This window comes from Rhipicephalus sanguineus, unplaced genomic scaffold, assembly GCF_013339695.2.
Source record: "Rhipicephalus sanguineus isolate Rsan-2018 unplaced genomic scaffold, BIME_Rsan_1.4 Seq773, whole genome shotgun sequence".
Lineage (NCBI taxonomy): Eukaryota > Metazoa > Arthropoda > Arachnida > Ixodida > Ixodidae > Rhipicephalus > Rhipicephalus sanguineus.
This window is the reverse complement of record NW_023615957.1, coordinates 163,494-191,045: the sequence shown is the minus strand read 5'-3', so window position 1 is coordinate 191,045 and position 27,552 is coordinate 163,494. Positions and strand designations below refer to the sequence as shown.

Here is a 27,552-nt window from a genome sequence, read left to right as displayed (position 1 = left end):
AAAGACGTAATAAATGCTGTTTGTTCGTTTCCGCTTGATTCATAAAAAACAAAACCTCCGTGGCGTTGCCATGGGGAACGGCGCGCGTGGTTCAAAGGTTCCGTTTTCGCCGAGCTGTGCCTCGCCCGTCTCAGTGGTAGTTTCGGGATCGCGTACTGCCGTGCGTGTTTGCGCGCTCGTGAAGGTCGCTCTGACAGAAAGTTCGACAAAATGCCGCATGCGTGTGATATTGCCGGATGCCCGAATGGTGCACAACGCCAGTGCTGCAGCAAGGAAACTGGTGTGTCTTTTCACTGGGTGCCGCGGAATGAACCCTTACGCTCGAAGTGGCTTAGTGTCATGCCATTGCGCCAGTGTGCTAAACAGTCAAACCTGTGCTGTGTGCTCGCTGCACTTTCGTACTGAGGATTACGAGACCAACCGCAACTTGGTGACGGCTTTGAATGTGCCCATCCGAGCAAGTCTGCCGCAGCGCCGTTGTTGCTACTGTGGGTTCCGCTACTTCCGCTCGGCTGCTACTAGTGTCGGCGGCCGCGCAGTAAAAGCGGGCAACGTTGGGCATGGCAGCAGTGACGTACGAGAGTCGTATTTTCAGGTGGGAGATTTGAAGCGCGCTAACGCGATGCGGACCACTAAAAACATGATTTATTTCAAAATAAGCACTTCCTTGGCACAAAAGCAGCGCTACGAGGTTTCTGGACCGCTATTTCAACAATCAACGTCGACTTAATATTTGCCTTTAGTGTCCCTTTAAGTTGTAACCACATCGTTGCATCTCTGATTTGTTGCTTGTCTTGCTGTTACTGGCAACTGGCAATACACGCTTCTGCGTTAATTGTTACGCGACTCCCCCCCTCCCCCAACTTCGAATTTTCAAACTTAAAATAAAATGGTTCGACTTACAATCGTAGAAGTACGGATACAGTTGAACCCACATGAATGAATTTTGTGTATATTGGAACAGTCTATTATTCCTGAATATATTTTTGATATATAAAGCATTTTATATAGAAATATCTCTATATAAAACTATTTTGTTATCCCCTTCAAATTCGATATATCTAGTTTGACGGCATTCTGGTTTTTATGTTATATTTACAGATGGGCCTTACTGGAACGGGACGTGGGGCAAACACATCAAATGCTTCACCTTTGCAGAGATTAGGGCTTCCAGAAGGTGTGTTGCCCTACCTCCTTCCCTGCTTTATGGCTTGCGTTTCAGCGTTTTGTCAGGTGTCTCGCTGCTACTTGCCGACATAAGTCATGCATCTACAAACCCTTGCGTAAGGGCATTGTTGCATGAAATTGCATATTCAAGAAGATGGGATGCGGGTACTAATTGCACTGATGTGCCATGTGTTCTGTGTGTTAATTAGACCTCTGTATAGAGAAGTCACTAAATTCCCAGTTTTACTTAATTTTCTAGTTACGTGCTTAATTCAACCTTCTTCACATAGTCTAGTCACTGATGGGTTGTTCTCACACACAGATGTGCCATAATGGTCAATAAAAATTGCTAATTTCAATAGCATAAGTCAGTTTGTTCATCCTTGTTCAAGCTGCTACTTTGTTTCGATTTGATGTCTTGCCAACGAAGTTTTATCTTCAGCTTCTGTACTGCACACAGAAAGCTGAAATTAAGACATGTTCAGCACAGTGTTTATATTAAAGTTTGATACTTTCGACCCTCTAATATTTGGAAAACTTGTACCAGCACTCGCCAAAGATGCCTTCGTTTGTGGTAAAAGCAACTTTCTTATTGCTTTTGATGGGATTTATTCTTTTTCTCAGCAAGCGAAGACAGATTGTTTTGACTTCTTGAGCTAGGAGGTGAATTCATGTAAAGCAAGCTCACAAGCTGCCACATGCTTTTTCTTGCTGTTTGAGATTGCTGAAAGAGAGCCTTGCCGGCGACATCCGTCTCTTGAGCCTCCAACTACTTGCAATATAAAGGTATAATTTGTGCAAGATGACATGGTCCACAAAACCTTGTACACTAAGCGACTAAAAACGTCACATTAGGCTGCTTAAATGTGACGACTTATCTAAATGCGTTGGTATGACTCTGACAGCCCCTATATTTGGCAATGGAAGTGAGCTACACAAAATGAAAACAGTAGATTTCCTCCGTGCATCGTGGGGAAATTTCCTTGCACAAACAGACCTTGCAGGGTTTTTCTTTCACTGAGGAGGAGTTGTCCTTTCGAAGAACATTTCTAGTTTATTGCAGATGATGACCATTGCATTATGTGATCGTCCCCTGCTGTTGCCTGACACACTTGGTATTTTGGCATGCATCTGTTTGGTGAAGCCTGTCCTAACTGTGCGTGGCATTTTGCAGGTGAACCACTTTCCAGGCAGCTTCCACCTAGGGCGCAAGGACAAGTTGTGGCAGAATGTGTGCGGCTGGGACGTATCCGTGGTGAAAGGGACGCCCCTCGCTGCCAGACACCTTCCTCCTGCCCCAAGAGTTGCCCCGCTGAGGGACGCCTGGAGCGCCGAGACTCCGGGGGACCACTGCTGGATCATCAAGCCGGTGAGCACTTGTCTTGTCCTAAGCCTGTGTTAGAAATGCATTTAAAGAGTGGATGGCATGGGTATTTTTCATATCGTCTAGCATTTTGCTGACATCAAAAGGCTAATTTAGGTTGCAAGCATCCTAACCTAAATATTGCGATTCCAAAAATGCAAAGCTAACACGCAATTGGCCGTGCATAGTGTTTGAGGCTGTGAAGAAAAGCTTTACGCAGGTTCTGAATATCAAACTTGGGACAACTTGAGAAGATTGAATTATTAGTTGCAAGCCTAAATATGACTCAGTGCAGCATACAGTAGAATCTCAGTGATACGAATCTCAAGGGGGAGCGAAAATATTCATATCACCCGAATACTGTATCATGAAAAAACTGGCATAATCAGTTTTCAAACCATGGCTTACGTGCAAAACATTGATTTCCGTTGAAAGAACTCGTGTATGCCTTTCTGGGACACTTGCGAAAAGACCAATAAGGACGGCGCAGCTGGCTGCCGGGAATGCATGCATCAAAACTTCACGTGAGGACACTGAAAATGAAGTGCCAAAGTCCGCTCCACCATAGTCATACGAACGACAGGAACGCTGAAAATTTTCTTGCCTTTTTAATACTTTATTGCCTTTAATCTACCGCTGCATTAGCCGCATATCTTCGGAGTTGTGTAGCCACTATCGATGATCGCGTTGTTGTGACCGCGATTTCGTGCGCAGTGGTTGCAGCAAGTGGTAGTTCCGTTTTCCATCCAGTGCGCTGGCCGCACTTGTGTCTTAAAAACTAGTCATTCGATGCTATCTAGGATATCATATGCCATGGTTTTGCAGCATCACTTTGACTCGGTGAGCGTTGGATGTGTATGCGCTTTCGGAGTTCCGTTAGTTTCGTTTCGCCATACATGATCGTGTCAACAGCGACCGCGGTTTTGTGCGCTGCGGTTGTGGCAAACAGGTGTTCTGTTTTCAATCTGTGTGTGTCGGCCCGCACATGTGTCTTCAGAACTGTGTTGTCGGTCTCATTGTTGCTCATCACGTCTTCTGCGATTTTGTCTGCCACGGTTACAGTAAGCAGCATCGCTTTGACTTGGTGAGCTTTGGTTGCCCATGTATTTTCGTAGTTTCGTTGTCGCCATACACGATCGCGTCGATAGCGACCACAGTTTCGTCCACAGTGGTTGTGGCAAGCGATAACCACAGTTCCGACTGTGTGTGCACTTGTTGCTTGTGTACTTCCGAAGCTTCTGGAGCATGCTGCTCTCGACCGTTGCTCAATGGTTTTGGTTGTCAAAATTCGTATCATTTGTCGCAACGCGGAAAAGTGTTTGGAACATCCGAATTTTGGCCCAATAAACACTATAATTTGGCCAGGGAATTTTACAAACTCGTATCAGGCAGGTTCGTATCACCGAGATTTTACTGTGTTGGGAAAAGCAGAGATGGCCAATTTTCTCATGCATGACCCCCGTCTTGGTTTTTTATTTTTCTGCTTGTGTTTTTTAACGCTTTGACAAGTGCAGGCAAGCAGTCTGCATTATTTTTGGCTGTTTTAGAAATACAGTAATACCATGTTACTTGAACTATAGTAGACTCTTGTTAAACGGAATCTGAAGGGACCAGCCAATAGTAATTTTGTTTAACAGAAGTTCCGTTTACTGAGAACAGGGGTGCAGCATTCAAGTACGAAACCAATCATGTTAGAGGCAGTTGTTCCATTTAAGCAGCAATTCCGTTGAAGAGATTTCTGTTTACTGAGAGTTAACTGTAGTAAAACTGCAAAAATTTTGAGATAAGCAGATTTTTGAGATGGCAATATTGCGAAAATTGCAGCAAGAAGTTTAGTTCAGTCTTAAAACTTTACCGCTGCTGACCAGCTTTTTAACAGGGGCTTCTCAATGAAAAGATTTAAAGGAAAATATGACGTGCCAGACTTATCAACCAGCAGCGTTCTGCAACACTTCCATTTTATTTAGTGCAGAAAGACCGAGCAAGGGTGACCTGTTTCACGGTAACACTCGCACCTAGGAAGACATCCCCCCACTTCACTGAACTTTATTCTGCAGCAAACAAAGCATGTTTTACTGTATTTATTCGATGGTAACGCGACCATGATTGTAACGCAAGAGTTGATTTTTTGTTACATCCAACTGAAAAAGAAGAAAGACTGCTAACGCAACGTGAGGCCAGTAGCGGCATGAAAAAGCACATTTATATTTTTCAAATGCTGTCTCAAAACGCGGTATTTCGCACCAACTCACTGACGCGTTGAACTTCGTTCACGGGACGCCCATCTGCCGAGTGTTCCATCAATACAGTCAATGGCTCGCACTCAGTGGCGGCTGGACAGTCAGTCATGGCCGGGCCGTCAGATAGTAAGATGTGACGCTCGGTTTCTCCACCTCGTCTCTGAGGGCTCCAGGCAGCTGTCGGCCCTGAGCCCCCACATATATTGAGCTACGGTGGCGGTCGTCCTCCGGTATACTTTTTCGGGTACATCTGTGCACTTAAAACCTGGCCCGTTGATGTTGTGTCTAAGAAGAGAACAATCCCTTAAATTCTCATTCTGGCAGACTTGATGCCTTCAGGTAGTATGCGAGGGATTATTGGTCAGCTGCCAGCTCGTAACAAGATCACGTGCCACGTGATGCCAGCAGACAAAAGAAGAGTGTTCCACACTCGCCGTCATGGCTTCGAGCGGCGCTAACACTCCCAGGTTTAAATGCATTAATACACTCAATCCTCATTATAACAAAGTCGCATCTGACACGAAAATAAGCTCGTTATATCCAAAATTCGTTGTAAACATATATTTGCAGCACTGTATCTATTACAAGACTATTCATCATTTCTTCGTTATAACCGATAATTCATTATATCCATGTTCTTATTTGAGGTTTAAGTGTATACACTTAAAGTGTACGTAGGAGGACCGCCGCCATGGCTCCTAGTGGATCATCGACATTTTTGGTCGAAGTATGCAGGTTTGGTCTCTGCCGGCGGCAAGTCGTCTTTTCGTCCTTTATTTATTCCATTTATATCATAATTACCAACAATAACGTCCCCTATACTTTTCTGGCTTGATTGCCTGTTGGTTGTCATCAGTGCCAAAATTTGGTCTCACTGCATTCGCTCCTGCCACTATCTGTACAGAAACTTTAGAAATTAGCTCTTCTGGACTCTGAAAGATTGGATAATTTCCCAGTCAAAGCAGCTGGAACTAACAGGTGCGTTTACAACAAATGAATGCTTCCCTTCTGTGAGTGCACTGCTGCATAGAGTTTCACGTAGCAGACGCTTCAATGATGAGGGCATCCTGGATGAAAGTGAGGTCCTTCCTCTTGACAATGTCTTCCGTGTTCTTGTGTGCAGCCTGCGTCGGCAAGGGGTGCAGGTGTGCACGTGGTCCATCGCTGGGACCAATACCCAAGAAGCAGCCACTGGTGGTCCAGAGGTCAGTAGAGTCTCAATATTTGTGTGGCTGTATTGACCTGTGCCATAGTGATGGCTAGAATATGCAGAATTAGTACCACTCTCATGATATTTTGTTATTTATTATTTGATACCCGCAGGCCATGTGTCATTGCAGGGGGAAGTGACTGTGGAAGAATAAGTAAAAGAATCTGTACAGTGAGTTGTGGTAATAACATAATGATAGTTACGACTTTGGGGAAGCTGGCTGCAATCCTGGGCAGTGCTAGGGTGCGAGGAACTGAAGGAGAGTCTTTGTTTACTGTTCTCGATTCCTACCATATTTTGGTAATGACTCGGTTAGAAATGTGCACCAGCTGAAGTTTGAGGTCTTGTGAAGTGCGTTATGATGGGAATTCTAAAGCAAGCTTTCTTTGTGAATTCGGCTGGGCTTACCCAACTCTACTGCTCGTGCACTGCTCTTTTTGATGAAAATGCCGTTCTTGAAATATCGAATTATGTGTCTAGTGGAAGGATTCAGTCATGCTTCAGCACAGCAGTTTGATTACTCTAACCATTAGAACCCTGGGTACATACCGTATATACTCGTGTAAGGGCCGCACTTTTTTTTCGAAATTTTTGCTTGGTGCGGCCCTTACACGAATCAGGCCGATGACAGCTCACCAAAGGTCTGTACTGTTTCCGCGACAGTAGCACAGTGTAAGAGAGTCGCAAATGACATTCCAGGAATGTTTTTATTCCGATTCCCTTTCGCTATCGCTGTCCTCATTCTCGGAAGAGCTCGCCTCGGCGTCGGCGTCCTCCAGAGACATTCATCCTCAGCGCCGCTCATGCAGTTTGAAATTCCAGTCACCTTGAAGCTTTTCGCGACTGTTTCAAATGACACGGCACGCCACGCACTCAAATCCACGCACACACTTGTTGTAGCGATGCCGCTTCAGCCGTCCTGTAGGGGTCTTCTCATGATGGCCTCCAGCCATCCATTCCGAGTAGCATCGGCGAAATTCCGATTTAAAAACGATAAACGCAGACGTCGAGCGGCTGCAGCACACTCGTCAGTCCTCCAGGAATAGTGGCCAAGTCCGTACGAGTCGTGTCGAGTCGGTTCTTCACGCGGTCCGTCAAGCGGCCCTGAAACTGTCCAGAACAAGGAGGGCTTTCCGTTGTAACAGGCCTCCAGGTCTGTTTGCCCAGACGGTCTTTATCCAATCTACGACGAGTTCCTCGGACATCCAACCCTTTTCCTGGCACGTACGATGATTCCCTGAGGGAACTTCTCTTTAGGGAGAGTCTTTCGCTTTAGGGAGAGTCTTCGTACGGCGGAAGTTTTCTGCCGTCTGCCGTGATGAACAGCATCACAGTGCATCTTTGACGTTCTGCACCGGTCGTGCGCACAGACACACTTTTCGCACCTTTTAAATCCACTGTGGTGCTTTCTGGTGCATCGAACCACACAGGAGTCTGGTCCGCATTCCCAGTTTGGGAGAGGTCGTACTCATGCTCCCTCCTGAGACCATTTGCAAAGCGATGGAACTTAATCACATGGCTTTCGTACTCGCTTGGAAGCCTTTGACAAAGCGTTGTTCGGCGGCGGATGGAGAGCTGGTTACGGTTCATAACCGCGTAGCCCCCCCCAACTTGCCTTGAATTGTGCCTGGGGTATTTCCATGTGGCGCGATGGCCAGGCTTTCACGCGGATCATGTCAGTTGAGACGGCGTAGCCGTCCCTTCGAGTGTCGATGACATATTTGACAAGTTCGCCTTCGAGTTCCGGGTACTTGCACTTCTTTCCGCGAAATGCCTTTCGGCTCCTGTTGGTAGCGGCGAGGGCATCTTTCTGTTTCATCCTAACGCACGCTCTTCTCATCGACGTCAAATTTGCGTCCAGCTTCTCGCTTGCCGTGCTCCTCGGCATATTCAATCACTTGCAGTTTAAAGGCTGCAGTGAAAGATCCCAAGTGCCGGCCCATCGTCCCTCACCTGCGATGGCTCAAACAGGGCTCACTACAGACAAAGTGACACCGACAACACCGATCTGAAGAAACACTGGCAAGCTACCCACACGATGCCAACGATGCGCCACAAAAGCAATAATGGCGCCGTCGAGGTCGGGAGGTCGGCAGAAGCGGAAAAGCTGGCAGCGCCATCTAGCTGCAATTTAACTAACTACACTTTTCTGGCGGGACTTTTTGAATTTTTTTTTTGAAATTCCCCTCCAAAGTAGGGGTGCGGCCCTTACACGAGGGCGGCCCTTACACGAGTATATACGGTATGTAGCATGTCGTCTATTCAGGCCACGATTGCATGTGTGTTGTCGTGCCAGTGCTAACTAAGCTATTTGAGATGATAGCCATGTACAGTAGAACCCCACTGTTACGTTCCTCAATGTTGCGTTTTCCTGGCTGTTACGTCGTTTTCCACTGGTCCGGCATAACTCCCTAGGATACAATGTATTGGGAACCCCGCTGTTACGTCGTAACTGTGGACCGTTCCCGTATGATACGTCACGAAGTGCGCTCGGAGCCGACCGAGTGACTACCGAAGAGAGCGGCCATGATGCATTTTCACGCAGCTTGGCCTGGTTTGTCCTTAACGTTAGCCGCATGAGAGGCGCAAGCAACAGGATCTTTCGATTGATGCAAACAAAGCATCGCCTTCGAGATTCGTATTGCATCTATGACGTAATTGCTCGCGAAAGCAAAGCCTTCGAGATTGGCTTTTACTATTGACAAAAGCATGGCCTTTGAGATTTGTATTGCACAAACATGGCGTCTATGACGTAATTGCTCGCGAAAGCAAGGCCTTCGAGATTGGCATTTACTTCTGCCATCGCGTTGGCGTAGACTCATCATCATTGTTATTTGTCGGAGGACGGGAGCTCGCATGGTCGTGCGCGCGGTTCGCGGTCGGACTCGCCGCGCTGGTCGTGATTGCGTGTGCTTAGTTCTTTCATGCCTACAGTTGTTGGTGTTAAAAAATTACATACGTTGATTACATTTCTGTTGGTGAGGCCGTCCCTAGCTCCGCATTTCTATCCGTCGACTAGATCGTGGCTGAGCGTGCCAATTTTCGTGCTACTCGTAAGCATTGAAATAAAATTCTGTACCACTAAATATTTTGTCGTTTTTCCTGTTTTTCGGCTCTTGCGTTTCCCGTCTCTACGTTTATTTCCTATGGTCCCTTCAAAAACGTATCAGCAGGGTTCTACTGTATGTTGCGTAGGACATGTGCGAGAACACCCGTGCATGACACTTTCCTTTTACAGTCGTGCAGATAAAATGGACTAAATATTAACCAGACTTACCGCAGTCATTGTCCTTGTGGCAATGAAAGGAAAACACCTCTGCATTTTTTCAGGATGTGTAGTGTAGACTAAGAGAATCACCAGCTAGGCTTACGATAGAAATTACTGTATGCGTTTGTTGCCAAAATTTGCTGTATGCCTCTAATTGTGCCATGCCTCGTGTCAACAAGGTTGAACGCGTTTTGTCTTCAGATTCAGCATGTTTTAATGTTGTATAAAACTTTCATTTGCTCTGCGTGGTTCACTGTAGTGACTGGAAGTTTTATTTCTCATTCACATTTTTTAGCACCCTTCACTACATTGTTCTTGTCATACAGTTGAACCCCTTTATAAGAGACACACCGAGGAGCCGTTTATGTCCTTTATATGAGGGGTCTTGTATAAGCAGGGTACCGCATTCTCATTTTCTGATGGACCCCTCTTTCTATGTAAGCTTATTGGTGTCTCATAATACCTAATTGTCTGTTTCATCAGGGCCCCTTATAAAGGTGTTCAACTACAATTTCTTATTTTGTCTAGCTCGCCTCTGGAAGCTTCAGTTACACTGAACTTCCACAGTGTGTGAGATCTACATGCATTATTATAGTATTGTGTAATAAAAGTGGAGGGGAATTGTACAAGCAGGCCAGGGGCGTAGCCAAGGGGGGGGGGGGGGGTTCAACCCCCCCCCCCCCCGAAATTTTTCAATTTTGCTTGCGCATATATACGCACACATACAACGCACGCACGAACATACATAAAGTATGATTGAACCCCCCCCGAAAAAAATTTCTGGCTACGCCCCTGAAGCAGGCCTTTTCTATATTATGGTATGTTTACTCGTATGTAATGCGGCAGTATTTGTAATTCAAAAGAAGCTTTGCTTTCAAGTGAAATAAAGAATATGCGGCATTGACGGTAATGCAAGATAAGTGAAAAAGAAATTGTACTTTTATTCAAAGAATCGTGATTTGGAATTTGGTTATAGTCGTTTGAAAAACAACTTTCCTCGGGTGGTGTGCTGTGGCGATTTAACCTTTTCCATACCGTAAAAAAAAAAGAAGATTGTACCAGATTTACTGGAAATTTTTTTCACTCAATTTGTAGAGCTTTTTTTTCCAAATAAAGCGGTGCCATTCTTTCAATTCAATAGGGTTCCTTTATTTCACTAATTGCTTTAAAAAAAAAAAGATAACTTGAAGATGGCTTCACCACATGGCAATACAGTGAAAGATGGCAATAAAATGAAAGCTGAGACACAAATGGCACAACATGGACAAGTATGGCCATCTAGCATGAAGAAACACAACTGTGACGTCATCGGTCATTTTGGTACAAAATCACATGACGACTATACTTGTCCACGGGAGGGAAAGGGTTAACTAGTAGTTTTCACTTCTGTGAAATTTTGCGTGACCCACAGGGCCGGATTAAATGTGCGGAGGGCCCGGTTCAAAAAAATAAGGGGGGCCCCTCCCCCCTCGCCCCGCCCCCTTTCTTTCCCACTTTGTCATCTGGTCATGCTTGAGACTTGACGCTTTTTAGATTTAGCTGCAAAGAACACAAGCCATATTTATTCTAAGCCTCTCCGGAGTGTGTAATATCACCTGGGCGTTTTCTTTCTTGCGGAGCACGTGGAGAGATTGTCATCGTAATAATCACTATCAGGAGACGAATACACATCGACAGCATTAAGATTTGTTTGGTTCCTTGGATCATACTGAAAGAAGACTAAACTCTGCGAGAAGTTCAGACGAAAAGAAGGAATGCATATCACTTAGAAGTCCAGTCCAAGCGCCGTGTGTTTCTTCCATTCGTCTTAACCTATAGCGTTATTTACCCTTATTTCAAGAGAGGACATCTCCCTTCAAAAATCAGGGAGCGCCTTTGTGAAAATTAGCTTCCTCTATCTGCTTCAGCTTCACTGATTCGGTAGCGCACGCTTTGGTTGCCTGCGTGCGAGCACTGCCGAAGTTGACAGGTGGGCCTTTTTCAGAAACTGTTCGCACGTACTGACGTAAATACGCTACCAATCGTCTAGCTACTTTTGATTTCATACAACACACACATTTAAGCTCTTCTAAGGCAGCATTTCATATAGTGCTATTATGCATATTGTATATGCCTACTGATCACAACAAGTAATACAGATGGTTTAAAATTAAAATATCTTCAATATGGGAAGGGGGTGGGCCAAATCTTTCGGAAAAGGTGGCGCCTATAAAAATGAGATCCGTGTAGAACTTTCACAAAAACGTTTTTAAGACTCGAAAAACGACCACACATATTATTTTCATTTATGCACAAATCGGTCGCTTTTAAACATGTAATAGTGTTAAATTTTTGCCGGCAATATTCACTTTCATAGGGCTATAGGAGAAGGAAACGCATTCATTGCACACATCTTTTCTGCGGTTAAACTGCGGAATATCTTGATATTTTTACGAAATATTTCTTCTTAAACACAGTGCATAAAATTGGTGAACTATTTCGCAGAAATGCAACCTTGAAATGGGGCGTGTATACCTATTAACATGTTCTCTGTTTTCATTATTCTTTTAAGTAGAGAAAGAAGGTATGTACGTTTCTACAAGCGTTTTCGTGTCTTTTGCTGAGACAGTTTGTTGATCAGCTCTTCAACATTTACCCTCCTAAGAACCTCCGTCTCTACGCTCAGCAGTGACAAATCACTGAGGCGGCTGTCGGTCATCGTTGATCGAAGCCTGTTTTTGATCAATTTCAGTTTGCTGAATGATCGTTCACCAGTGCAATTTGTGACCATTAAGCAAAAAAAAAAATTCTAAGAACCACATGGACATCAGGGAAAGAACCTTCAAGCTTTTCACGAATTAGAAGTTCAAAAGTGTTAAAAGAAGTTCAAAAGTGATGGTCACTTGAAGACCCCCACAACGCTCAAGCAATTGCGGTGAGGGTCTGCTGGCGGCCAGATAGTGGATATATGTTGTAGATATTTCCTGCACACCTTTCCAGTGATGGTCTCTTAAGTTTCCCTATATAACCCAAGCAGGAATTAAGACAGAACGGCAATGCCAGAAGCGAAGAATCGAACCATTACTCCTTCGGAGTCCTGGCATAATCAGGAAGTTCCGTACCATACAAATATTCATGGTACGTTGTTTACACTATAATGAAAGCATACTACAGTCGATCCCGGATATATCGAACTCGAAGGGGATCGCGAAATAGTTCGATATATATCGATAATTCGAAATACGAAATATGCGTATTTAAGGCTTTAATTAAAGCACTGCAGGCCTCGACACAGTTTTTGAAATCGTAAAAAAGCGCGAACATGACGATTCGCTCACTTATGCTAAAGAACAAGGCGAGAACTTCTTTGCAAGTTAGCGCACTTTATTTCGCATGAAAAAAGTCCGTCAACTTGTCTTGCTTCTTGCGCGCCGTGAATTCATCAAGTCATCGTCAATATTATATAGCACCTTCCGCCACAACAGCAGTGATCGACGCTGAACGCGGATGCGAGCTCTGTCAGCGGCGGCTGGCATCTTCCAAACCGCACGGGTCCCATTTCCAGCAGCACCGGCAACGTCAGCTATGATCTCGGCATCGATGCAGTCAGAAACAGCTACGTCGTTATCTGCAACCGATGAAGTCACTCGCTGTGCTCCCGTCCGATACGGCGCCCGGAAACGCTAAGTCGGCAAAATTCACGGACGCACCGTACGCCGTAGTCGGCGGTCATGACGCGCCCGAAGTCGTCACCTGGTACCAAGGCCCGTAAGGAAACATTGCACGGCGGTGCTTTACTTGACGTCGTTTCAAGTACCCGTCATCATTTTTATTGCTACGAGCGGGACAATGTTTAGTTTGACTTCCGAATGACGATTTATCAAGAACAAAGCGCGAAGTACACACAGTACACATTCTGCAAGAGCAACGCTGCACCGCTGCACGAAGCAACGTTTATAGTACCCGTTGGCACGAAGCAAACATCTCTCCACCGTCGACATGTTAGCGATACCGATGGCACTTGTGCCTTTGCAGAAGGCAGCCGCTACTTTCGCGAGAAAGCCGAAAAAAAGCATAGCCTCTGAGATTAGCGTTTTAAAACCGAAAACACTAAAAATACGTCACGAGGTTGCGGATCTCAAAGGCCATGCTTTGCGGGCCCGCATGCCATCGTGCGCGAAGAGACAAGGAAGGGAATGCAAACATTACAACAAGGCTGCGAAGTCGCTTCGAATTCTCATTTTGGTGCCCTCGGGAATCAGCCTCTTTGAAAAACACTAGCCCATGCGTTAAAACCTGCGGACCGCGCGTCAAATATACCGGTGACTGACAAGCGTTGCGCAAGCGAACTAGAGCAACGCACTTTCGTCACCTGCCGCGACGAGGGATTGGAACTTATAAGAACGCGGCCGAAAAATGATCAATAGTTTGTTAGGAAAAATGCACTTTCTGGGCTTCGGCGCGGGGCAGCGTTCGATATAGCGGATGTTTCGCTGTGTGGGAGTTTGATATAGGTGTGCACCAGCCTTATACTTTTAATGGGAAATTCAAGGGGATTTCTCAACTGTTCGATATAGCCAATAATTCGATATATCCGAGTTCAATATACCCGGGATCGACTGTACAGCATACCTATGCGTCAGCTTCATACCGGTTATTTTCATTCAGCGCATTAAACGATATTTCAAACAGAAACCACTCTCTATGCTCCTTCGCATTGCGTGTTGGACCGTAGCTGCTAAAATCCTCGTCAGGCTGCTCTATGTGTCCATCCGCTGGATCAGCTCCTTCCCTCTACACGATGCATGGTCTTGGGCGAGTAAAAGGTTTTTACCACAGACTGCAGAACTGTGAGCTGACTTCAAGATTATGCACGTTATGCAACGAACAACCTCTTAGAAGCATGTATATTTATTATTGAAATAGACAATCTGTTTCTATCAGGGGAATCCAGCAGGAGGGTTCAACTTCTACGAACAAAACAACGAAGTCGGCCATTTTTTCTGGCCCTTGGGGGGCCCCTAAAACCGGAGGGTTCGGTTTCATTTGAACCCTTTGAACCCTGGATAATCCGCCCCTGGTGACCCAGCACCGAATGCATCCGTGACTGTTTTTCTGGTGCAGTGTAAAGCTCTCTATTTTGCACAATGCCAAGAGTGCTGTTGGCTGTATGCTTTGATGGTTCAGTATCGAGATGGGTCAAGTCTTGCAAAAGTGATACTGCGTTCAAAACTTATTGCCCGAGAATGAAGAGTGGCTCTTCTTAGGTGTAAACGGACAGTCCATTTGAGCATGGAGCAGCTTTGCATGGCTGCGGGAGTTAGTAACAGTGGAGCATCATACCTGCGAAAACTAAATGATTTATTTTCAGAGGAAGACAAAAGAGCACAATCAATGCAAACGGTAAATCGTACATGTACTGCAGTGCACTGCACTGTTCTGATGTACATGTGTTTGCCTTGTTTTCCTTGTTTTAGTTTAGTTGCTCTTTTTTCGTCTCCTTTGTTAGCAAGGGTGCGATACTCGTTCTCTTTTCTCAGGTATGTGCGGACTCCGTACCTCATCAATGGGACCAAGTTTGACCTCCGCCTGTATGCGCTAGTGACCAGCTTTGACCCCCTCAAGATATACCTGTTCCCTGACGGCCTGGTTCGATTTGCTTCCATCAAGTGAGTGACATACGGTTACGCAGAAGTGTTACATCAGTTAGAGTAAGTTAACCAAAGGCTTTGCTTTGAAGTGACACTGTACAAAGGCTCGTGTTGTGACAGAGATGGTTTGTATTCTTTAGAACTCTAAGGACAAAACTTTGTACTCATTATTGTTTGAGGCTCCTTTGATAAAATGAAAGGTCATTGGAAGGCAACACTTCTCGTTTCTTTAATTTTCATATTACTGTTATTACGTGTAAGCCATGCACAATCTGAAAAATCTTGTGCCCACTTCTGCCATTCGTGGCATTTGAGAGGTTACGTGGCAGTTGAAATCCTCGTTGTCTAAAGTTATGTGTGCAATCCTATAAGGAAAAAAATGCTCAACAATCAACAATGTTGCTCGATTAGAATGTATTTTTTAAATTGAAGTTATTCTACTTTTCATAAAATTCGCTCTTGTTAAAAAATGTTAACGCAGCTGTCTCTTTTAGCAGAGTACAGTCGCACCTCATTAATACGTACCCGCTTTAAGGGGGAGGCTACCTTCGGATACCAACTTTTTGTTTATTGAGATATCTTAATGAAATTTTCATGATAGACTCACAGCAAAAGCATTAGAAGAATTACAAAATTTCATGAAGTTATGTTCACTGGTTCTCAAGTTATGGCAGTATGACAGAATAATGCACATGGTTCTCTTATCCCAGGCCTGGAGAACTTTCAAAAGGTACTGGAACTGTGAAATTAACTGTGATGATTCCCAGATTGATACTTCAGGGGGTAACAGAGCCCTTTTTTTGAATTTCCTTGCTGAAAAGTTTTAGCAGACCATCAAATTTAGTGTCGGTGATTAGGATATTATCAATCAAATTTGATTAACTATAATAAATAACAGACACAATATATTGAAAAAATGGGCTTGTCACCCCCTCAGAATTCATTCAAGTACATAATAAAAAAAGGACTTATGGAAATTCGATGAGTGGTTCCAGAGATATGGCTGGGATAAGCAGCCTCACTAGCCAAAAAAGTCATATTGAGAAAATGACGTTTGAAAGTTTTGAGCACATATGTAGTTCTAAAATGATCCTGCAGCATAACTGGAGGTGTCCTTTGGCACTCTCTTTCTTTGCCGCCTTTCCATCTTCTCTAGTGATCGATTCTTAGCCTTTTTCAAGCGCAGAGAATCTTTCTCGGCTGCCCGTTATATTGTAATGTGATTAGGCCATATGCTGTGGTGCTTTGCCAGCTTTCTTGTATTCGTGCTATCACTAAGTCTTATTGCAATTGATCATTGAATAATTTTTATAGGATACTAAGAGTGGCTCTCATCATGACAGCCTATCCCTTCCTCCTAAATAACAGGCAATTACGGCCAAAACATTGGGGGAATAGAAATTCCTTAGCTGTTTATTCAAGACGCAAATTGGGCAGATGTAAATTCATCTCCCTGCTTCACTCAAGCTCACTTGTAAACCTCGACTGTGATGCGCTTCACAATTCACCCGGTTGCGGCGAACACGGTTATCTGCGAGGCTTTTATTATTATTTTTTTTTTTCAGATGATTCATGAGAGTTTGCGGCGATACCACGCACGGCTCCAAGCGCGCCTAAATGCATCAACAGTGCTTATTTCACCTCTAAGTGCTCGGCCGTGGAGTCCGGGAATCTGCACCCGATGTTCTGGGTCGCGGCATTCGGTGACGATGCGCAATATCCCTAGGTGCGGCGACGAAAAATCGGCGCGCAACGTGTTTGGTCCGCATTTCGGGACGCCGACGCGCGGCCGCTGCGCGACGAGCTTGGCTGTGGGTCCGCTGCCGATGCGTAAAATTACCATCCGCGTTTCCGAGGAGCCGGCGGGCGATGCGCTGCGTTGCTTACGAAGAAGCACACTGCCGCGGTTCCTCTAACGCGTTGTTCTGCCCGCAAAGTTCGAGGTTTGTCTCGCACGCCGGCGCCGTGAGCGGAGTTAGGGCTAGCGACGACTCCGAGCAGTAGACGCGCCGGCCACGGTGCCCGATGTTTGTTTCAAAGTACGTAATGCGTGGTCGCGGAGTACAAGGAGTCGTCCCGCGATTATCTTCGTCACTACGTACGAAGTGTTGATAGCAGAACCTCCAACCGCTATTCCGACGAGTCAACTAAAGGGTCGGACCGAGACGCGCGCTTACGACGTTCGCTACGAGCGCGGCGTGCCATCGTAATCTGATCGGGGCTTCCGCTTGCAGCTCCTAACTATAACGTAGGTTCTACGTGATCGTCGACTTCGAGCCGTGAACACATAACGAGTGCGAACGCGTCATAAAGACCGCGACTTTCGACAGCCGTGACCTCTGCGAAGCGCAAGCAGCAGCCGACGATCCCCCGAAGTTCGCATCGGACCAATGCGAGGCGCGCTGGGGCAACATAGCGGGCGCGGCCAATCGGAGGCCTCGAAAGAACCTTGGGACATTTGCTTTTTGTGCGCTTGTTTTCGAAGGGAAGAGCCAGCTGAGGCGGGGAATTCGAAGACGAAGAAATGCTCGTTCCGACGAGACCAAAATATCGGCGAACGGTGGCGCCGTTGCGGAGCTATTATTTTTTGAAAATCAGTGTTTTTTTGCGATTTCCGCAATAACTTTCGCCACCGTGGCAGCCGTGACAAATTTTTTAAAGCACTTCTACGTGGTTTTTGGTGAAGATATTTTGGAATCTGATAGAAAAGGGTCTACAGAAACTGAAAATGCGATTTTCAAAAAAACCGATTTTATGCCATTTTTCGTGATACGAAAGGCGCGTCCCCCCTTAAACGTACCAACAGTTAAAACGTTGTTGTGGCAAATCCCTGACCGAGTCGTGTAGAGCCTAATGCATTCGCTGACTGCTTAATTAAGCAGTACTGGTTCGTCCTATGCCTGCCGGTTAGTGCGTACCCTGCGTACCGCGATAACCTTTTTTTGCCATAAAAGCTAACTCCGCTGCTGAATTTGCCGACTCCAAAATGCGCCTCAAAAGGTCTGCCATCTTTTCTAGTATTGCCAGAGATCGGCCGATCAAGGATTCCGACTTCCACCCAATTGCGGCGAAGCCTTTGTGGATAAGCATTGGGAAATAATGTAGGCGAGATGATGGCCACCCACGAAATGCCGCCAGTATGACTTATCACCGACAACCCTATTCAGCCAGGCCCGTAGCCAGGAATTTTTTTCGGGAGGGGGGGGGTGCACTTGCAGGAAGACCTTCACTATTTAAGAAAAACACCTATTTTTATTTAGTTTTGGTAAAACACCCCCCCCCCTCCATCAAAATTTTCAGGGGGGGGGGAGGAGACCTGAGCGTGCTGGGCCGCCAGTCGCTGCTGCCTTGTTGTGCGGGACCGCATTGAAGTGCATGCCGCTTTGCAGAAACAAAATCAGCTTGCGGTTGCTGAGCTGAGTGTCGCGGGCGCTGAGAAACCTCGCTGCATTGACACTGTCACACCAAGCGTGCACGTACGGCAAGCGTAGCGCTGTTGTAACCATGCTGCACACTTTTATTCGGCTGCCACTCAAACGCACCTCCGTCCACTGCCAAGACCGCTAGAGAATTGCGGAGATGAGGAATGCACACCATTTGCAGGAGCTCATTGTCGCTGCGATAACCCAACTAGCTAATCGCTGCATCTGTGCACGGTCTAGAGTGGAGTGGGTGCGAAGAACACTCTTCACGGCAAACACGTGCGTACAGTGCAGCAAGCAGCCGGGAGTGATGGTGTGAGCCAAGTAGGCAATGCGCTGCACGCAACTAGCCAAGGACAATCTGCTCCACGTGGCTGTACCGTGTTTCAGTGAAACTGTGTCAGTTTTAGATGGAAAGTATCTCTTGCTCGGGGGTATGTAAGGTGGCGTGGGTAATCCGCACACAGCATTGTCCACACTCACACTACGCATGCACGACTCTCCTTCTTCCCTCTCTCCAGCAGCTGCGCATTACTCTCTCCACTTTCTGCCAGCACCTGCTTGCGCTTCTCCTGCGTTCTCGCTTCTGCTCTCACGGCTTATACGCTACTCTCCTCCTCTAGTCTCCTCTTCTTCAAATACAGTAAATGCTCGTTAATTCGGATTTCACGGACCGGAAAAACTGTTCGAATTAACTGAATGCCGAATTATCGATAGTATCAAGAAAACAATAATAAATGTTTATTACATCAATGCACTTTTGTTTTCTTGAGGAATATGTAATACAGTAATTATTTTGCATAAGAGCAGTGCAAAAGCCGCAATTTTCGTCATTTGAGACTTCACAACATGAACACGGCTCAGGACCCCCCATGTCTTAATCTGAAACGTGCTAAGAGAATACATATCACGCGTTTGTGGGTGGCGACCATGCCTTTCTGAAAGCCCACGGCAGTTTTGGCTGTTCGTGAATGCAGTTTTCATTCCTTTGTGTCGCACATTTGCGACGTTTCGCGATCGGCGTGCTCCAAACATCGTCAGAATTAACCGGGTGGTGGCCAAATATGACCAAATTAACGAGCGTTTGACGCCATTAAACAATGTGTACGCTGGGCGGACCTGTGAACACATTCGAATTATCCGATTTTTCGAATTAACGAGTGTCGAATTAACGAGCTTTTACTGTAGCAGAGCGCTGCGCGCGTTCAGGTCCAGCGCTTGCCTCGGTTGGCTCCTCTGAAATGCGGGCTCGACATGCCGAAACTCTCTCCTGCGCAGCGCCGCAATGAGGCCAGCGCTTGTGCGTCCCCTCCCCTTCTCTCTCCTCTCCTACGCTGCCTCTCTCTTGCGCGCCTGTCGACGTTCCCGGCACGCCCTGTGAGAATTAACGGCCAGGCTAGAGGGAAGACACGACGCGTGTAGTGTTCCTCTTCGCGTTCCACGATGCGAGGTCAGTAACATGCTCAGCGAACGCCAACGGAACGCGATTGTGCAAGTGCTCCGGCTTTGCATCGCCTCATGGTCCCCTTTAGCAGGAGATAGTGTAATTTTTTTGCTTAGTGGCAGGTCGCAGTACATACGCGTACACACGTAACGCAGAAAGCGGATACTGTCCGTTCTTTCGCTATGTCAGTCGCTGCATATCCCGGACCCTGCAATAAGTTTCGAAATGTTCCTTGGCGTCGCCACCGCGCACTATCGGACGGTCGTGCGAGATAGCAAGAATCTTTTCTGCACTTTGACAAAAGGAAAGAAAAGGCACTGTGTGAATACTCGTGGCAATATTTTCTGTGGCACTGTATTTATTTCTTTGTTGGTGGCGACGGCGCACGTCACAAGATGCAATTTGTACTTGCTGGTTAGCCCTTTCAGGCGCCGCCTATTTAGAACTGTTTGTATGTGCATAAGATTTACACAAGATTATTTCAAGGTACTCGATATTCTGTGGCAACAAAAATAATCTCAATACATTTGTACAGTGCAGACCACCTATACGTAACCGCATATAGTACAGGACCGGTTATAATCGGTCTTTTTCGACTCCCGTTTACCCTCCCATAGAACCGCATGTATACGCATACCGCTTATTGTGCAGTCCCCCAAGATGAAATACCGTTATAATGCGGTTGCGTGAAAATATTTCTGACAAATTAAGCAAGAAACAGTCTGTCGAATGGCGGCAGTTACAAACCCGATCCTACCCGAGTCCAGCTATCATGCATGTAATACACCCAGACTTATACACGACAGACAAGTGTAGACATTGTGACTCTAGGGCCACTTTAGAGCACATACTATGGGGATGTCCAGACATAATAAACAATAGCTGTGATGCAGCCTTAAACAGCGATAGCCTCCGCGCGCGCTGGGAGTCTGCGTTGCTCAGCTCGGACCTGGAGCAACAACTCTGGGCCGTCCAGCGAGCCGAGGAAGCCGCCAAGGGCCAGCAACCCTTGGCCGAAGCCTAGGCGGGATCCAGGCCCATCCCACCAATTCGCAGGGCAATCAATAAAGTTAATTCATCATCATCAAACGCGGTAGCGAGTGCAGTTCTCAAAGGAGGTACGCCGCTGGGGAGGGAGCGACGAGGTCGTTACGAAGGGCGAGGGCACGCAGAGTGAACGAACGAGGGGCGGAGGGAAGAAAAAGACCGCGGCAGCGCTGTGCAGGCTTGCCGAGCGGGGAAGCATGGTGGTTACCTAGGCGACGGAGTAGCCTTTGCACCGGCGGCGGCAAGGCTCCGCGGCCGCTTGCTGGCAGCGCGTTCTGCGTGGAACGTACGATCGCGTCCTCATCAAGTGCGCTTTAAAGTAAGTTTCCTGTCGGGAAAGCGTCGTCGTTATCGCACGTGCTACAGATATCGTGTTTGCTACCTCGTCCGCAAATTGAAAAGTTTTGCGGCTTCATGACGCGAGCTTTCGCCTTTTCTGCCAGTGCGCGGACTTAAACGAGCTTGGCGGGCTTTTGTCGCCGTTGATCTGCCGGCCGCGAACACAAACTTCGTATCACGCGCGCTGTTCTTGGGTTAGTGCTTGAGTGCGATCTTTGCGACCTCTGATCTTCTTGTTGTCTTGGACAAACTTCCCGCGACCACATGCTGAACCGCAGGCTAGGCCTAATCAGCGTTGGTTGCTTTTCGGTAGCGGTCGCGGGCGATGAAAGGTGCGGTTTGGTGCGGAATCAATGAAACTCTTTGCGATGGCTGCACTTGAAGGGAAGGGAATCATATCGTTAATGAAAACAAGGGCATGGTTGGCACATGCAACTCTCGAATAGTGGTTCCGGATTCGATTGCAATGTCTTGGGCATCGCGTGCGCGCCCGTGAAATCGAACGATCGGTACCGCTCAGCACGTGAAATTTCGGTCGCGATTCGACATGGTTTCTGTGTAATGCGCATACCTTGAGGTGGCCTGAAATGTAGTCGGCGAATTTCCGCGATGGCACTTTGTTTTGTTTGCTTTTTTTCCCCGTGTTCATTTCGTTGGCAATGCGGGTCTTTGGCGGTTAATTTTTGAACATTCGGAGATTTAAGTGGTTGTAAGCGCCCCAAATCGCATATGTCGCAAGTGCAGACTTTGAAGAAGGTTGTTTTGGTTATAGTGCGGTACCGCTTATAGTGCGGATATTCGCGACTACGGCGACTTACGTTATAAGCGGTCTATACTGTATACTCATTTTATAGTAATTAGTATTAATTTAATTGTAATGAAATATCTATTTATTCTGAAGTCGTTTTTGCATAACTAGAATCAAATCTCAGGCTAGAAATATAGTGCATATTCGTTTTCAGGTATGCTCATTTTGAGCAAAGAAAAATTGTACTTTTGATGTGGCTCGCGAAAAGCGGCACATCGAACGACTCGGTGAACATGGTAGTGCCTTCAGCAAAGGGATCATTTGCAACAGTACACTGCAAAATGAAGTTTAATGAAGACACATTTATTAGGCAGGAGGTTCAGTTCATCCAAAGCACCAAGTATCTTGCTCTTACTTAGCCACTAGTTGATGCAACTAGCAAAAGCTAATGGTGTACACAATTGTGTAAAAAGTGTATCGAAGGGTTAATGCGTACTACTGTTTAGTACGTAGTTATGCCGCGTTCCTGGCAGGTACGTACAAACGAGGTTTTGCTGTATAACGTTGGGTGAGTTGGTGCATAGCTTAACAAAATATTTGTGGCGCAACTGAGAATGAGGAAGAAAAATGAGAGAAGACAGGATAGGGCACCCTATCCTGTCTTCTCTTGTTTTTCTACCTTGTTCTCAGCTGCGCCACAAATATTTCGTACAGCTGTCTGTGCTGCACTGGTGTTGTCAGCATCATGGCAGACCACAGCTCATGGTTTCATATCTTCACATGGAGATAGGGTGTGAGCGATACTCCTATGGTAGTAAGCTATCCATTTCTCTATGTGATAAAGAATTGACTTTTTTGGAGGTGCGGGTTTGTGCATGTGGTGACCACGCTTTTATTGCACTTTCTATGTTAATTCTGTTTCAACACATGCTTGCTTATTCTGTTTTTCCTTAGTCACTCTAAGTGCTGTACATAACTTTTGTTTCACAATAAAGCTAATTTGAAAGTTAGTGCCTATCATTGTCCCCTCTTATCTTTTGTCATGCTTCCGCACTATTATGAAAAAGATCATGCAGTATCACCTAGCCCGAACTGCTACCCTTCTTTGTTCTGGATGCTTTTGAAAACTATGCGGAGGGATCTCGCAGGGTGTCACAGGATGTATGCCTACAACCCGCCTTTTTCAAGATGTCCCTGCGCATGCGCCCTTCCCTAGGGAAAAAAAGTCTCAAAACGTCTCTTCATCTCGGAGGCTTTGCTTCTGGCAATAACCGGTGTCCCGTCCCCTACCAAAGCCCTATCAAAACGGCAGAGGGCAGCACAGGGAAAACGAAAGAGGTGGATTATATTGCCCTGCCCTGTCTGAAGCTCTTCGTACGAGTATATACACAGGTTGCAGAAAATGCATCGGTGCGAACTAGCCCAACACTTTGTTAGCTTTTTGAAGTTTTGCCCCTCGACTGATTATCACGAAACTTGCACCTGTAGGTACTCTCAGGAGTGTGAGGACTTGAGCGACCGGTACATGCACCTGACCAACTACAGCATCAACAAGAAGAGTGCTACATACACGGCCGGTGGGAGCGGGGACTGCCAGGGACACAAGTGGTACAGGATTTTTATTATTATATTTTTAGTAGTTATCCAGTTAGTCTTGGTTTGCTGGCATCTGATAAAATTGAGTGAAAGGCAGAGCATGTTTCAAAGTATGTGATAGGTGAAAGTTTTAGGTGTTTATTCCAACACACATTTGTGCCATTGAGCAAGCTGTTAAAAAAAGTCGAGTGATCCAGCACAGTGATGATGTTTTCAGGTTGCGTGCAACTCTCTTATGTCTCCCTTGCAGGTCCATCAAGGCCCTGCAGGGCTACCTAGAAGGGCTGGGCGTGGACTTTGCCAGCCTCTGGGAGCAGATGGTTGACATCGTAGTCAAGACGTTAGCTTGGTGAGCACTCACTAACAGCCTTGCTGCATGGCATGATGAAGTGAGCCAGTTCTAGGCATTTCTTTCCTCTGGTGCCGTGCACAGTGCACAAGCCAACAGCATGTGTGCAAATTGAGTATGTATATTATATAGGGGTGTGCGAATATTCGAAATTTCGAATATTTTTCGAATAGTGTTTGCTATTCGATTTGATTCGCACTGGAATTTTACTATTCAAACTATTCGAACTTCCCAAAAACAAATGCAGTCAATGCCCGATTGAAAGTGGCTCTTTCAGATGTTCAATATGCTTCACCTCATTACACTCTCGTATTGCGGCAAAGCTGCCTTTCACGCTCTGTTACGGTCAAACTTTGCCAAGAGACAACGTCTGATTGGAAGTGGTCCCTAGATTTTCAGTATGCTTCACCTCATCACACCCCGGTATTGCGGCAAAGCTGCCTTTCAAGCTCCGTTAACTCTTTCGTTACCGCATGAAAATGGCCATTTTTTATAGGTCTGAGGAAGAAATTTATTGCTAGTATAAATAATGCTCTAGGTAACATAGCAGCACACCAAATTGTGCATAATGAATTGCTCTTTATAGATAACACAAGTTTCAAAACAAAAAAGATGTTAGAAAACTTATAAAAAATCTGAAATCTACCACTTTTGCAGGAACTTGAGAAAAACAGTACAAACAAAACACAATATCTACAAAAATATTACGAACAAACAAAATTCAAAATATACATTTTGAAGGAAAATGATCTAGGAATATTGTAAAAGAAAAATAAACAATCTGCATAAAGCCATTTTTCACGCAGATCTAAAATACTGCAGACCGAAAACTGCTTCACCGCTCGTGCCATGCGGTGAAGCAGTTTCTGGTTTTCGTGAAGCACAGGTGGACGCCACAGGTTTCACAAAGAACGTTCAATTTTTTTTTCAACTTTTCGTTCCTCATAGCACTTGCGGCAGTTTTTCTTTTTCGGCATCTTTTTGTGGTGGTGCTGCACTTTTTTTGGCGGAGGCTCCACTCGTGGAACATCATCCGCATCCACCTCGAGAAGCTGTTGAGCGAGCTCCAACCGGAAGGATAGCTGGTCAAAATTAGAGTTTCTCTGAGTTTCTCTGAAGAGTTTCTTTGAAAACAGGAAAAAAAAATCGCGCGCCGTCGTGAAACGTTTTGCGCTGCTCCGGTGTGCCGTGCCGAGATGCGCGCCGGGCGGCCTTCTTGGTGAAAATTGAAGCTTCCTGGCTGCCGGCGGCAGCACATCCTGTCCAAGCGCTGTGCGTATCCTGCAGATAACCAGGGCATCTCAAAGGTCGTGCACCGAGATCGGCAGATAAGCGCTTCCGACGGACGAGACCGCTCAAGGCCGAAAACGAAACTTACAGGTACACAGCTGAGGATGGCCCGGGCTGGCTCGAAGCATCGTCGCTGTCAGCGCTTGAAGATGAGCTGGTGTCGTCTTCGGACTCATAGCTCGACTCAGCTTCACTAAATTCGTGAGCGGGTTAAGCACGCTTTCGAGCGGAACGTTTTTCCCGCGACGCAGCCCCGCGGGTTGACGACGCCATGGGAGCGGCCGAGAGATTGCCGCGCGCGCCGACGCTAACGCCCGATGCGCCCCTCTCGCATAGATAAAGAGAAACGAAACCAAAACTGCTGCAAACTGGCTAAAAAGGCCATATCAACACGTTAGAGACGCGACGGACCTTCAGAAACGAGCTGTATTTGAATAATATTGCGCAAACTCGGAAGCAAAGCTCGCTAGTGAGTAGCAGGTGTCGTTTTCATGTAATTATCACAGCCAAAATTTATTACCTCGCAAAACTGACGACACAATTTGATAATTGGCTTCTTAGGAATCGTTTGATACCAAAATGTTGATAATAACGGAGCACAAACATGAGCTGCGCATTTTTTTCCCTAGTGTGGCAGCCACGCCCCCTTTTCCAGTAACACATGCGCATTCGTTCGCGAAAAACTCCGTCAAAAATCGCAACGTCGTCAGAGCGGGAAAATTTAAACGGATTGTAGAAGAGCAGTCCCAGAACTAAACGCGAGATGCTGCAGCATGCACGGGAAAAATTTTTAACGCGTCGAAATCGGCAGCTTTTTTCATCGATCACCGGTGATCGATTTGAATAGGCGTGGTAACGAAAGAGTTAAGGTCAAACTTTGCCAAGATACAGTCAACATCCAATTGGAAGTGGTCCCTAGATTTTCAGTATGCTTCACCTCATCACACCTCGGTATTGTGGCAAAGCTGCCTTTCACGCTCTGCTACGGTCGCAAATGTATTAACTCAAGAAAACGCTGGTTCTAACATGGAGAGGAAAGATGTGGCAGAGGTGGCGGCTCAATTAATGCTGTTTTGGACCTGAAATTTGGGCAGGAAGTTCGAAAAATCGGAAGCTGAAGCTTTTTAGCATCCAAAATTTCAGATGTTCTTATATATCGACGTCTACGAGGCATATTTGGAACCCCAGACTTGAAGGGAGCAGACCCTTGTCCGCCACATCAGTTGGCTTCCACAGAAGTTGAAAGAGGAGGAGAGGCTGAGGAAATGGCATCTTTGCCTATCACGTGTAAGGTGTTGTCGGCAACACTTTGGTTGCACCAAATCATGTACATACCGTATAAACGGGGGTAAGGGCCGCACCCGTGTAAGGGCCGCACACCGTTTTTTTGAAGTGCATATTCTAAAAAAAAAAAAATCCGCGTAAGGGCCGCACCCACACTTTCCTCAACCAATACGTATTCAAAATGCGCGCGCGCGTAAGCTTCTAGGCGTAGTCGATAGATGGCGCCTATATATATATTTTTAAATTTTATTCGTGTTAAGATGTTCGTGAAGTGGGCTAAAAATTTAACTTTTTTATTAGTATTCACAGACCCGCCAACTAAAGGTTAAAGCAGGAATTTATCATTAGCTTTTCACATCTCTATATAAACACGCTATCGGCGCTATCCATATCGGCATTAGCATCACAACTTTGGCATCTTTGGCATGGCGTTCGCGTTGTTCGGTTTGTGCAGTTCGGCCAGCTATTTGCTGTAGTTTTCTGCACTGTTCGATGATCTTCGTGCTAGCTTGTTTTCTACACGGCGTTCACATTTGGCAAGATGGGCAAGTACCTGAATAGCTACACTGCTGGCTATAAGTTGAAGGTGATCGAGTATGCTCTCGAGCATGGGAAACGTGCCGCCGGCAGAAAATTCGACGTTTACGAGAAGTGTGTTCGACGTTGGTGTGCTCAAAAAGAAGCCTTGCGAAACACCTACAGCACTAAGCGCGCTTTCCGAGGAGAGCAGTGCAAGTTTCCCGATTTGGAAGAAGACTTGCTCCGCTATTGACTGAAGTGCGGAATGATGGTCTTGCACTCACAACGAACATGCTGCGTGTGAAGGGACTAGCCTCGGCGACTGTACTTGGTGGATCCTATCTGCGTGAAGCTCGGTGTCGACGGACATTGTGTCCCGAAGTTTTAAAGTCGCCGGGATATCTAACAGCTTGGATGGCACGGAAGATGACTGCTTGTGGAGTGACGGCGCTTCGCAGCACACCATCTCATCTTGGACTCCAAGTCTGAGGACTCGCCGAGTGACGACGATTGAGCACGTATGTCGTAAGAAATGTCGTATACTGCAATAAACGCCCTTCGTTCGCTAACTGGTGCGTTTTTACATTAAAAAAAAAAAAAATGTCGCGTGTATGGGCCGCACCCTGAAAATTGGCC

At 46.2% G+C, this 27,552-nt stretch overlaps 1 pseudogene; it reads left to right on the top strand.

The window, feature by feature from the left end:
* LOC119378305 (tubulin monoglutamylase TTLL4-like) overlaps positions 1–27,552 on the top strand; it is a 123,464-nt pseudogene that overhangs the window by 45,928 nt on the left and 49,984 nt on the right.